Source organism: Physeter macrocephalus, chromosome 21, assembly GCF_002837175.3.
Source record: "Physeter macrocephalus isolate SW-GA chromosome 21, ASM283717v5, whole genome shotgun sequence".
Lineage (NCBI taxonomy): Eukaryota > Metazoa > Chordata > Mammalia > Artiodactyla > Physeteridae > Physeter > Physeter macrocephalus.
Genome location: NC_041234.1, coordinates 30,165,926 through 30,177,580, shown reverse-complemented (window position 1 = coordinate 30,177,580; position 11,655 = coordinate 30,165,926).

Here is an 11,655-nt window from a genome sequence, read left to right as displayed (position 1 = left end):
GAGAAGAAGAAGAAATAAAAGGAATACGAATTGGAAAAGAAGAAGCAAAACTGTCACTGTTTGCAGATGACATGATACTATACATAGAGAATCCTAAAGATGCCACCAGAAAACTACTAGAGCTAATCAATGAATCTGGTAAAGTTGCAGGATACAAAATTAATGCACAGAAATCACTTGCATTCCTATACAATAATGATGAAAAATCTGAAAGAGAAATTAAGGAAACACTCCCATTTACCATTGCAACAAAAAGAATAAAATACCTAAGAATCAACCTACCTAAGGAGACAAAAGACCTCTATGCAGAAAACTATATGACACTGATGAAAGAAATTAAAGATGATACAAACAGATGGAGAAATATAACATGTTCTGGGTTTGGAAGAATCAGTATTGTGAAAATTATTATACTACCCGGCAATCTACAGATTCAATGCAATCCCTGTCAAATTAACAATGGCATTTTTTACAGAACTAGAACAAAAAATCTTAAAATTTGTATGGAGACACAAAAGACCCCGAATAGCCAAAGCAGTCTTGAGGGAAAAAAACGGAGCTGGAGGAATCAGACTCCCTGACTTTTGACTATACTACAAAGGTACAGTAATGAAGGCAATGTGGTACTGGTACAAAAACAGAAATATAGATCAATGGAACAGGATAGAAAGCCCAGAGATAAACCCATGCACCTATGGCCAACTAATCTATGACAAAGGAAGCAAGAATATACAACGGAGAAAAGACAGTCTCTTCAATAAGTGATGCTGGGAAAACTGGACAGCTACATGTAAAAGAATGAAATGAGAACACTCCCTAACACCATACACAAAAATAAACTCAGAATGGATTAGAGACCTAAACGTAAGACTGGACACTGTAAAACTCTTAGAGGAATATATAGGAAGAACACTCCCTGACATAAATCACAGCAAGACCTTTTTTAATGGAAATTAAAACAAAAATAAACAAATGGGACCTAATGAAACTTAAAAGCTTTGCAAAGCAAAGGAAACTACAAAGAAGGCGAAAAGATAACCCTCAGAATTGGAGAAAATATTTGCAACCAAATCAATGGAGAAAGGATTAATCTCCAAAATATATACACAGCTAATGCAGCTCAATATTTAAAAAACGAGCATGGAACAGGATAGAAAGCCCAGAGATAAACCCATGCACCTATGGCCAACTAATCTATGACAAAGGAAGCAAGAATATACAACGGAGAAAAGACAGTCTCTTCAATAAGTGATGCTGGGAAAACTGGACAGCTACATGTAAAAGAATGAAATGAGAACACTCCCTAACACCATACACAAAAATAAACTCAGAATGGATTAGAGACCTAAACGTAAGACTGGACACTGTAAAACTCTTAGAGGAATATATAGGAAGAACACTCCCTGACATAAATCACAGCAAGACCTTTTTTAATGGAAATTAAAACAAAAATAAACAAATGGGACCTAATGAAACTTAAAAGCTTTGCAAAGCAAAGGAAACTACAAAGAAGGCGAAAAGATAACCCTCAGAATTGGAGAAAATATTTGCAACCAAATCAATGGAGAAAGGATTAATCTCCAAAATATATACACAGCTAATGCAGCTCAATATTTAAAAAACGAGCAACCCAATAAAAAATGGGCAGAAGACCTAAATAGACATTTCTCCAAAGAAGACATACAGATGGCCAAGAAGCACATGAAAAGCTGCTCAATGTCACTAATTATTAGAGAAATGCAAATCGAAACTACAATGCCGTATCACCTCACACCAGTTAGAATGGGCATCATCAGAAAATCTACAGACAACAAATGCTGGAGAGGGTGTGGAGAAAAGGGAACCCTCTTGCACTGTTGGAGCGAATGTAAATTGATACAGCCACTATTGATAACAGTATGGATGTTCCTTAAAATCTAAAAATAGAATTACCATATGACCCAGCAATCCCACTACTAGGCATATACCCAGAAAAAAACAAAATTCAAAAAGACACATGCACCCCAATGTTCACTGAAGCACTATTTACAATAGCCTGGTCATGGAAGCAACCTAAGTGTCCATCAACAGACGAATGGGTAAAGAAGATGTGGTACATATATACAATGGAATATTACTCAGCCAGAAAAAAGGAACGAAATTGGGTTATTTGTAGAGACGTGCATGGATCTAGAGACTGTCATACAGAGTGAAGTAAATCAGAAAGAGAAAAACTAATATCATATATTAATGCATATATGTTGAACCTAGAAAAATAGTACAGATGAACTGGTTTGCAGGGCAGAAATAGAGACACAGATATAAAGAACAAACATATGGATACCAAGGGGGGAAACTGGCGGTGGGGGGTGTGTGTGTGTGATGAATTGGGAAGTTGGGATTGACATATATACACTAATATGTATAAAATGGATAACTAATAAGAACCTGCTGTATAAAATAAATAAATATAAGTCTAAAATTCAAACAAAATTAGGCAATCTGAACAGAGAGGAAAAAGAGTGAAAAACAATTGAAGAGGGATTCAGATAAATATGGGACCTCATTAACTATACCAATATATGCATAGTGGGAATACCAGAAGGAAAGGAGAGAGCTAAATGAACAGGAAAGTATTTACAGAAATATTGTCTGAAATTTTCCCAGAATGATGAAAAATATTAATCTACACATTCAAGAAGATCAATAAACTCCAAGAAGAATAAATTCAAGGAGAGCCACATACAGACATATCATAGTTAAAATGTTGAAAGGCAAAGAGAGAATCTTAAAATCAGTGAGAGAAAAATGGCTCATTATATGCAAGGATGACACTATAATATGAGTGAATGGCTTCTCATCAGAAACAATGGAGGTCAGGAAGCAGTGACATGACATCTTAAAACAGGTTAAAAAAAACCTGTCAAGCAATAATCTTATACAGTTGACCTTTCAACAGAATGATTTTGAACTGCACTGGTGCACCTATATGTAATTGCTTTCTGTAGTCAATACTGTAGTACTACACAATCCATGGTTGGTTGAACCCAAGGATCCAAATATGTGGTTCCTCTGTATCCAAGGTTCCTCTGTATCCACAGATACAGAAGAATCACATATACAGAAGGCTGACTTTACTGTATATGTAGAGTTTTGACTGCAATGTGGGTTGGTGCCCCTAACTCCTGCATTGTTCAAGGATCAACTGTACTCAGTAAAACTATCTTTCAGAAAGGAAGGGGAAATAAAGACGTTCTAAGGTCAGCAAAACCTGAGAGAATTTGTTGTTAGCAGATGTGATTTAGTGTTCTTGTTGTTAGCAAGAATACTAAAGAAAACTCTTCAGGCTGAAAGAAAGTGACAGCAGATAGTAATTAAAATCCACAAGAAAAACAATTAACACTGATAAAGGTAATTATGTAAGAAATTATAACAGTATAGCTGATTTAAAAAGCAATTTTTCCAACAGATGTGCAAAGTCTTAAACATCAGCTTGCAACCACATATCCCACCCCAGAGCTCTGGCAAGATCATATACAAATCTAGTGGCAAATCAAGGACTAAGTAAATTACAAGGAAGAGGCCTAAAGTGACCTAAAGCCCTCTCAGTGACATGAGAAACATACAGACTGCATTCAAATCAGCTGTGGGACACTGCACATATGAAATTATCATAGGCCCATGAGATTTCCAGGTAGTACTCCAGTGATTTTCTTTCACCATTAGAAGATACTTGAATGTCAAGGACTCTCCTTCCGTCCTAAGCTCCTTTTCAGCAGGAGTCAAGACTGCCAGACCAAGGTAAGGCACTGTTCCAATACTTCTGTTCTACCTGGGGAACTGATGATACCTAAAGCAAGTCCAAAGGGAGAACTGCCCGGCAGCAATGAAGCCTGGTGCTGACAACTCTTCCTGACCCTCCTACAGTCAGTAAGGTGTGCTGGAGTGTCCTTGAGGTACATGCTCCTCACTGTAAGTCAGTCCCACATGTGCAGGAGAGACCTGAGGACAGCAAGTCACAACCCCATCAAAAGTACCTCACAAAGAAGGGAACTTAATTCCTCTACAAACACAGGCGCCACTTATGGTGATAAAAATAAGCATATATTCTCCATCTTTACCTTAGAGAAGATATTAGTAACCCTATGGCATCCATGGAAGGTTGAATGTAGGGTTTTTTTTAATGAATTCTGGAAGAATTACACAGAGAAGGAGGCCAGATAACCTCAGGACCAAGAAACAGCTGAGCTCACACTCACTCTAGGGTCCTTGAGACTATTACTTTGCTTAACTTTATACTTTACTCACCACAAAGACACTCTTTTGTAGTGAAGTGGACAGTGTCTTTTGTTCCTTGTGGATATTGTTCCTCATTAATCTCCACTGCCATCTAATATTTATGTACACATAGCCTGAGAATCTTCCCTGAAATCCCTCTCATTGTAGATCTGCTGCTTTTTGGGTGTAAGACATAAGACATATGATCTTACAGGAATTTTTCTTATCCCAGCATTTTCTAGTACACAGGAATTGTCCAATAAAGCTTATGTGCTGGTTAGTTGATATTCAAACAAGCAATCATATAATCATATTTTGGGCCTATGACATATAGAATGTGATCCATTTGATAATAAAAGGACAAAGGATGCAGGTAGGAAAAAAGGTGATTCAGAGTGAGAAAATGACACCAGATGGTAACTTGAATACACAGGAAGAAACAAAGAGAAAAAAATGGTTAATTAAGAAGGCTACTATAATAAACTGTATAAAATATAGTTGCTGTTCTTTCTTCCCTCAGCTTCTTTCAAATATATAAATGTATATAATGCAATAATTAAAACAATCTATATTGGTTTTTACCATATATATATAACATATATAACAATAATAGCACAAAACAAGGGAAGATACAGTTTTATAGGAATAGAGTTTCTACATCATACTGGAATTATACTAATTCTAATATAGATTCTGATAAGTTAAGATGTATATGGAAATCCCTAGAGAAACCAGTAACAATATAACTAAGAACACATAGTGAAAAAATAATTAATGGTACTAAAATGTTTCACTAAGGATATTCACTTAATGAAAAAAAAGCATTAAAGGAGGAACAGCAAACACATGAGACATATAGAAAACCAAAAGTAAAATGATAGATACAAATCCAATCTTTCAATAATAATATTCAAAGTTAATGGATTTAAAAATTCAATAAAAAAAGAGAGATTATCAAATTGCATAAAAACACAAGTCCACTAAAAGAATGACATCAAATCATAGGATTATAGAATATTTTCCTTCCCCTCACACCTAATCACAACATCAACAGTGTTCCTTTATAATAACAGTGGAATACAGCTGAAAGAACAGTGGACTCTATCTAGGAAGGAGCTTCTAGGCAAACTCAAAGACAACAGGGGAGACAAAAATGAGGACACTACAGGAAATTGAAGTTTTCTGCAGAAAACATTAAAGGCAGCCTAACTCCTAGCCAGATAAACATAAAATCTCACACTAAAGGCATATTTACCTCAGTTCCTATTACCTGATACATCATGTGTAGTTTTCAACAAAAATTTACAAGGGGTGGTAAAAGGCAAAACAAAACCAAACTAAAACAATATGAGGAGACACAGCAAACATCAGAACGAGACTCAGATATGGCAGAAGGTGTCTCAATAGAAACTTCCAAAACTGAAATTCAAAGAGAAAAAAGAATGAACAAGACATAATAGAATATCTAAAAGTTAGGGACAATTAGAAAATGTGTAACATTTGTGTAAAGGGAATACCAGAAGGAAAAGAGAAAAAGGAGCAGAAGAAATATTTACAGTAATAATGGCTGAGAATTTTCCAAAATTAATGACAGACACCAAACCACAGATCCCAGAAGCTCAGAGAACACCATGATGGATAAATATCAAACAATCTGCACCTAGGCATTTCATATTCAAACTGCAGAAAATCAAAGACAGAGAGGAAATTTTGAAAGAAGCCAGAGAAAAATAAAACAATCACTCTTCTCTTCAGAAATAATACAAGCACAAAGAGAGTAGAGAGAAATATTTAAAGTTTAGAAAGAGAAAACCTTCCTACCCACCTAGAGTTCTTTGTCTTTCAAAAGTGAAGTAGATAGGTTCCCTCTATGTCCACATTCTGGAGAGTTTTTATCATAAATGGGTGTTAAATTTTGTCAAAAGCTTTTTCTGCATCTATTGAGATGATTGTATGGTTTTTATTCTTTAATTTGTTAATATGGTGTATCACATTGATTGATTTGCATATATTGAAGAATCCTTGCATCCCTGGGATAAATCCCACTTAATCATGGTGTATGATATTTTTAATGTGTTGTTGGATTCTGTTTGCTAGTATTTTGTTGAGGAGTTTTACATCTATATTCATCAGTGATATTGGTCTGTAATTTTCTTTTTTGGTGATATCTTTGTCTGGTTTTGGTATCAGGGTGATAGTGGCCTCGTAGAACGAGTTTGGGAGTATTCCTCCCTCTGCACTTTTTGGAAGAGTTAGAGAAAGATAGGTGTGAACTCTTCTCTAAATGTTTGATAGAATTCAGCTGTGAAGCCATCTGGTCCTGGACTTTTGTTTGTTGATAGATTTTTAATTGCAGTTTCAATTTCATTACCTGTGATTGGTCTGTTTATATTTTCTAATTCTTCCTGGTTCATTCTTGGAAAGTTGTACCTTTCCAAGAATTTGGCCATTTCTTCCAGGTTGTCCATTTTATTGGCATATAATTGCTTGTAGGAGACTTTTATGATCCTTTGTATTTCTTCAGTGCCAGCTGTAATTTCTCTTTTTTCATTTCTAAATTTATTGATTTGAGTGCTCTCCCTTTTTTTCTTGATGAGGCTGACTAAAGGTTTATCAATTTTGTTTATCTTCTTAAAGAACAAATTTTTAGTTTTACTGATCTTTGCTCTTGTTTTATTTGTTTCAATTTCATTTTTTTTCTATTCGATATTTATGATTTCTTTCCTTCTACTAACTTGGGGTTTTCTTTGTTCTTCTTTTTCTAGTTCCTTTAGGTGTAAGGTTAGATTTTTAAATTTCGATTTTTCTTGTTTCTTGAGGTGAGCTTGAATTGCTGTAAACTACCCTCTTAGAACTGCTTTTGCTGTGTCCCATAGGTTTTAGATTGTCGTGTTTTCACTATTTGTTTCTAGGTGTTTTTCACTTCTTCTTTGATTTCTTCAGTGATCTCTTGGTTATTTAGCAGTGCACTGTTTAGCCTCTATGTGTTTGTGTTTTTTTACAGTTTTTCTTTCCTGTAATTGATTTCTAATCTCATAGCAGTGTGGTCAGAAGAGATGCTTGATACAATTTCAGTTTTCTTAAATTTCCAAGGCTTGATTTGTGACCCAAGATGTGATCTATCCTGGAGAACTTTCTGTGTTCACTTGAGAATAAAGTGTATTCTTCTCCTTTTCGGTGGAATGTCCTATAAATATCAATTAACTCAATCTGCTCCATTGTGTCATTTAAAGCTTTTGTTTCCTTATTTATTATCTGTCTGAATGATTCGTCCATTGGTGCAAGTGGGGGTGTTAAAATCTCCCACTATTATGGTGTTACTGTTGATTTCCCCTTTTATGGCTGCTAGCATTTGCCTTATGTATTGATGTGCTCCTATGTTGGGTGCATAAATATCTATAATTGTTGTTTTCTTTTTGGTGAAAACTGAAAGCATTTCCTCTAAGATCAGGAACAAGACAAGGATGTCCACACTTGCCACTATTGTTCAACAGAGTATTAGAAGTCCTAGTCATGGCAATCAGAGAAGAAAAATAAATAAAAGGAATACAAATTGGAAAAGAACAAGTAAAACTGTCACTGTTTGCAGGTGACATGATACTATACACAGAAAATCCTAAAGATGCCACCAGGAAACTACTAGAACTAATCAATGAATTTGGTAGGGTTGCAGGGTACAAAATTAATGCACAGAAATCTCTTGCATTCCTCGGCAGTAACAACGAAAGATCAGAAAGAGAAATTAAAGAAACAATCCCATTCACCATTGCAACAAAAATAATAAAAAACCTAGGAGTAAACCTACCTGAGGAAGCATTTCCTCTAAGATCAGGAACAAGACAAGGATGTCCACACTTGCCACTATTGTTCAACAGAGTATTAGAAGTCCTAGCCATGACAATCAGAGAAGAAAAAGAAATAAAAGGAATACAAACTGGAAAAGAAGTAGTAAAAGTGTCACTGTTTGCAGAGGACATGATACTATACATAGAGAATCCTAAAGATGCCACCAGAAAACTACTAGAGTTAATCAATGAATTTGGTAAAGTTGCAGGATACAAAATTAATGCACAGAAATCTCTTGCATTCCTATACATTAACAATGACAGATCCGAAATAGAAATTAAGGAAACAATCCCATTTACCATTGCAACAACAAGAATAAAATACCTAGGAATAAACCTACCTAAGGAGGCAAAAGACCTGTACTCAGAAAACTATAAAACACTGATGAAAGAAATCAAATATAACACAAACAGATGAAGAGATATACCATGCTCCTGGATTGGAAGAATTAGTACTGTGAAAATGACTATATTACCCAAAGCAATCTACAGGTTCAGTGCAATCCCTATCAAATTACCAATAGCATTTTGCACAGAATTAGAACAAAAAAAATGTTACAATTTGTATGGAAACACAATAGACCCCAAATAGACAAAGCAATCTTGGGAAAGAAAAATGGAGCTGGAGGAATCAGACTCCCCGACTCCAGACTATACTACAAAGCTACAGTAATCAAGACAGTATGGTACTGGCACAAAAACAGAAATATAGATCAATGGAACAGGATAGAAAGCCCAGCAATAAACCCACACACCTATGGTCAACTAATCTATGAAAAAGGAGGCAAATATATACAATGGAAGAAAGACACCCTCTTAATAAATGGTGCTGGGAAAACTGGACAACAGCATGTAAAAGAATGAAATTAGAACACTCCCTACAACCAAACAAAAAAATAAACTCAAAATGAATTAAACACCTAAATGTAAGAGCAGACACTATAAAACTCTTAGAGGAAAACATAGGAAAAACACTCTTTGACATAAATCACAGCAAGACCTTTTATGACCCCCTCCTAGAGTAATGAAAATAAAAACAAAAATAAGCAAATGGGACCTAATTAAACTTAAAAAGCTTTTGCACAGCAAAAGAAACCATAAACAATACAAAAATACAACACAGAATGGGAGAAAATATTTGCAAATGAATCAAAAGACAAAGAATTATCTCTAAAATATACAAACACCTCATGCAGCTAGATATCAAACAAAAAACCCAATCAAAAAATGGGTGGAAGTCCTAAATAGACATTTCACCAAAGAAGACATACAGATGGTGCAGAGGCACATGAAAAGATTCTCAACATCACTAATTATTAGAGAAGTGCAAATCAAAACCACAATGAGGTATCCCCTCACTCCAGTCAGAATGGCCGTCATCAAAAAATCTACAAACTATAAATGCTGGAGATGGTGCAGAGAAAAGGGAACCCTCTTGCATTGTTGGTGGAAGTGTAAAGTGATACAGCCACTGTGCAGAACAGTATAGAGGTTCCTTAAAAAACTAAAAATCGAATTACCATATGACCCAGCAATCCCACGACTGGGCATATACCCTGAGAAAACCATATTTCAAAAAATATATGTACCCCAGTGTTCATTGTAGCACTATTTACAACAGCCAGGACATGGAAACAACCTAAATGGTCATTGACAGATGAATGGATAAAGAAGATGTAGTATAGACCTACTAGAGAATGGACTTGAGGATATGGGGGGGGGAGGGTAAGCTGTGACAAAGTGAGAGAGTGGCATGGACATATATACACAACCAAATGTAAAATAGATAGCTAGTGGGAAGCAGCTGCATAGCACAGGGAGATCAGTTTGGTGGTTTGTGACCACCTAGAGGGGTGGGATAGGGAGGGTGGGAGGGAGGGAGATGCAAGAGGTAAGAGATATGGGAACATAGGTATATGATTCACTTTGTGATAAAGCAGAAACTAACACACCATTGTAAAGCAGTTATAGTCCAATAAAGATGTTAAAAAAAGATGTGGTATATATATATATATATATATATAATGGAATATTACTCAGCCATAAAAATAAATGAAAATGAAAATGGGTCATTTGTAGAGATGTGGATGGACCTAGAGTCTGTCATACAGTGTGAAGTAAGTCAGAAAGAGAAAAACAAATATGATACATGAATGCATATATGTGGATTCTTGAAAAATGGTACAGATGAACCTATTTGCAAGGCAGGAATAGAAATGCAGATGTAGAAAACAGACTTGTGGACACAGCAAGGGATGGGGAGGGTGGGATGAATTGGGAGATTATGTTTGACATAAATACACTACCAAATGTGAAATAGATAGCTAGTGGAAACCTGCTGTATAGCACAGGGAGCTCAGCTCGGTGCTCTGTGATGACCTAGATGGGTGGGATGAGGGGGGAGGGAGGTCCAAGTGAGAGGGGATATGTGTATACATATAGCTGATTCACTTCACTGTATAGCAGAGACTAACACAACATTGTAAAGCAGTTATAATCCAGTAAAAACAAAAGAAAACAAACAAACAAACAAAAGTGAAGGAGAGGTAAAAGTTGTTCCTCAGACCAACTGAAAGTGTAGCAATTTGTCACTAGTAAACCTTCCTTGCAAGAAAGGTTAAAAGAAGTTCTTAAGAGAGAAGGAAAATGATATAGGTCAGAAACTCAGATTTAGATAATGGAAGAATGTTAGAAAAGCAATATATGAAAGTAAAATAAAATATTGAATTTTTCTTATTCCTAGTTGATCTAACAGATAACAGTTTATTCAAAATAATAATAGTAACAATGTATTTAGTGATTGTAGCTTGTGGATAAGTGAAATGAATGACTGCAATGTTATGAGGAATTGAGAGGGAGGAATTGGGAATACTTTGTTATAAAGTGTCCATACTTCTTGTGAATCAATAGTACTCTATTTTACAATATTTTAAAGGGACTTATATTAATTGTAAATATATATTGTAAACTCTAGGGAAACTACTAAAATATAAAAGAAGTATTATTGATATGCTAAGAAAGTAAAGAAAATGAGATCATACAAAATACTCAAACTCAGAGAAAGCAGAAAAATAGAAGATAAAATAAGTAACAAAAAAAAGTTCAATAAATGCAAAGAGTTAGAGACATGGTAAAGATGAATCTAACTATATCAATCATCACTTTAAGTGTGTATAATATAACTACATCAATTAAAAGACAAGCACTGTCAGAGAATATAAAAAATAAGACTCAACTATATGTTGTCTAAAAGTAATATAAATATAAAGAAACAAATATATTAAAAGTAAAGTATGGAGAAAGATATACCAAGACTCTAATCAAAAGAAAGCTGGAGTAGCTATATTAATTTCAGACAAAACAGGCTTCAGAGCAAGGAAATTTATCAGGGACAAAGAAGGGCATTACATAATGATAAAGGGGTCAATCGTCTAAGAGGATATAACAATCATGAAAAACTATGCACTTATAGACAGTGCATCAATATATGTGAGGCAAAGAGTGATAGACCTACAAGGAGAAATAGAGAAATTCATTATTAAGTTAGAGACTT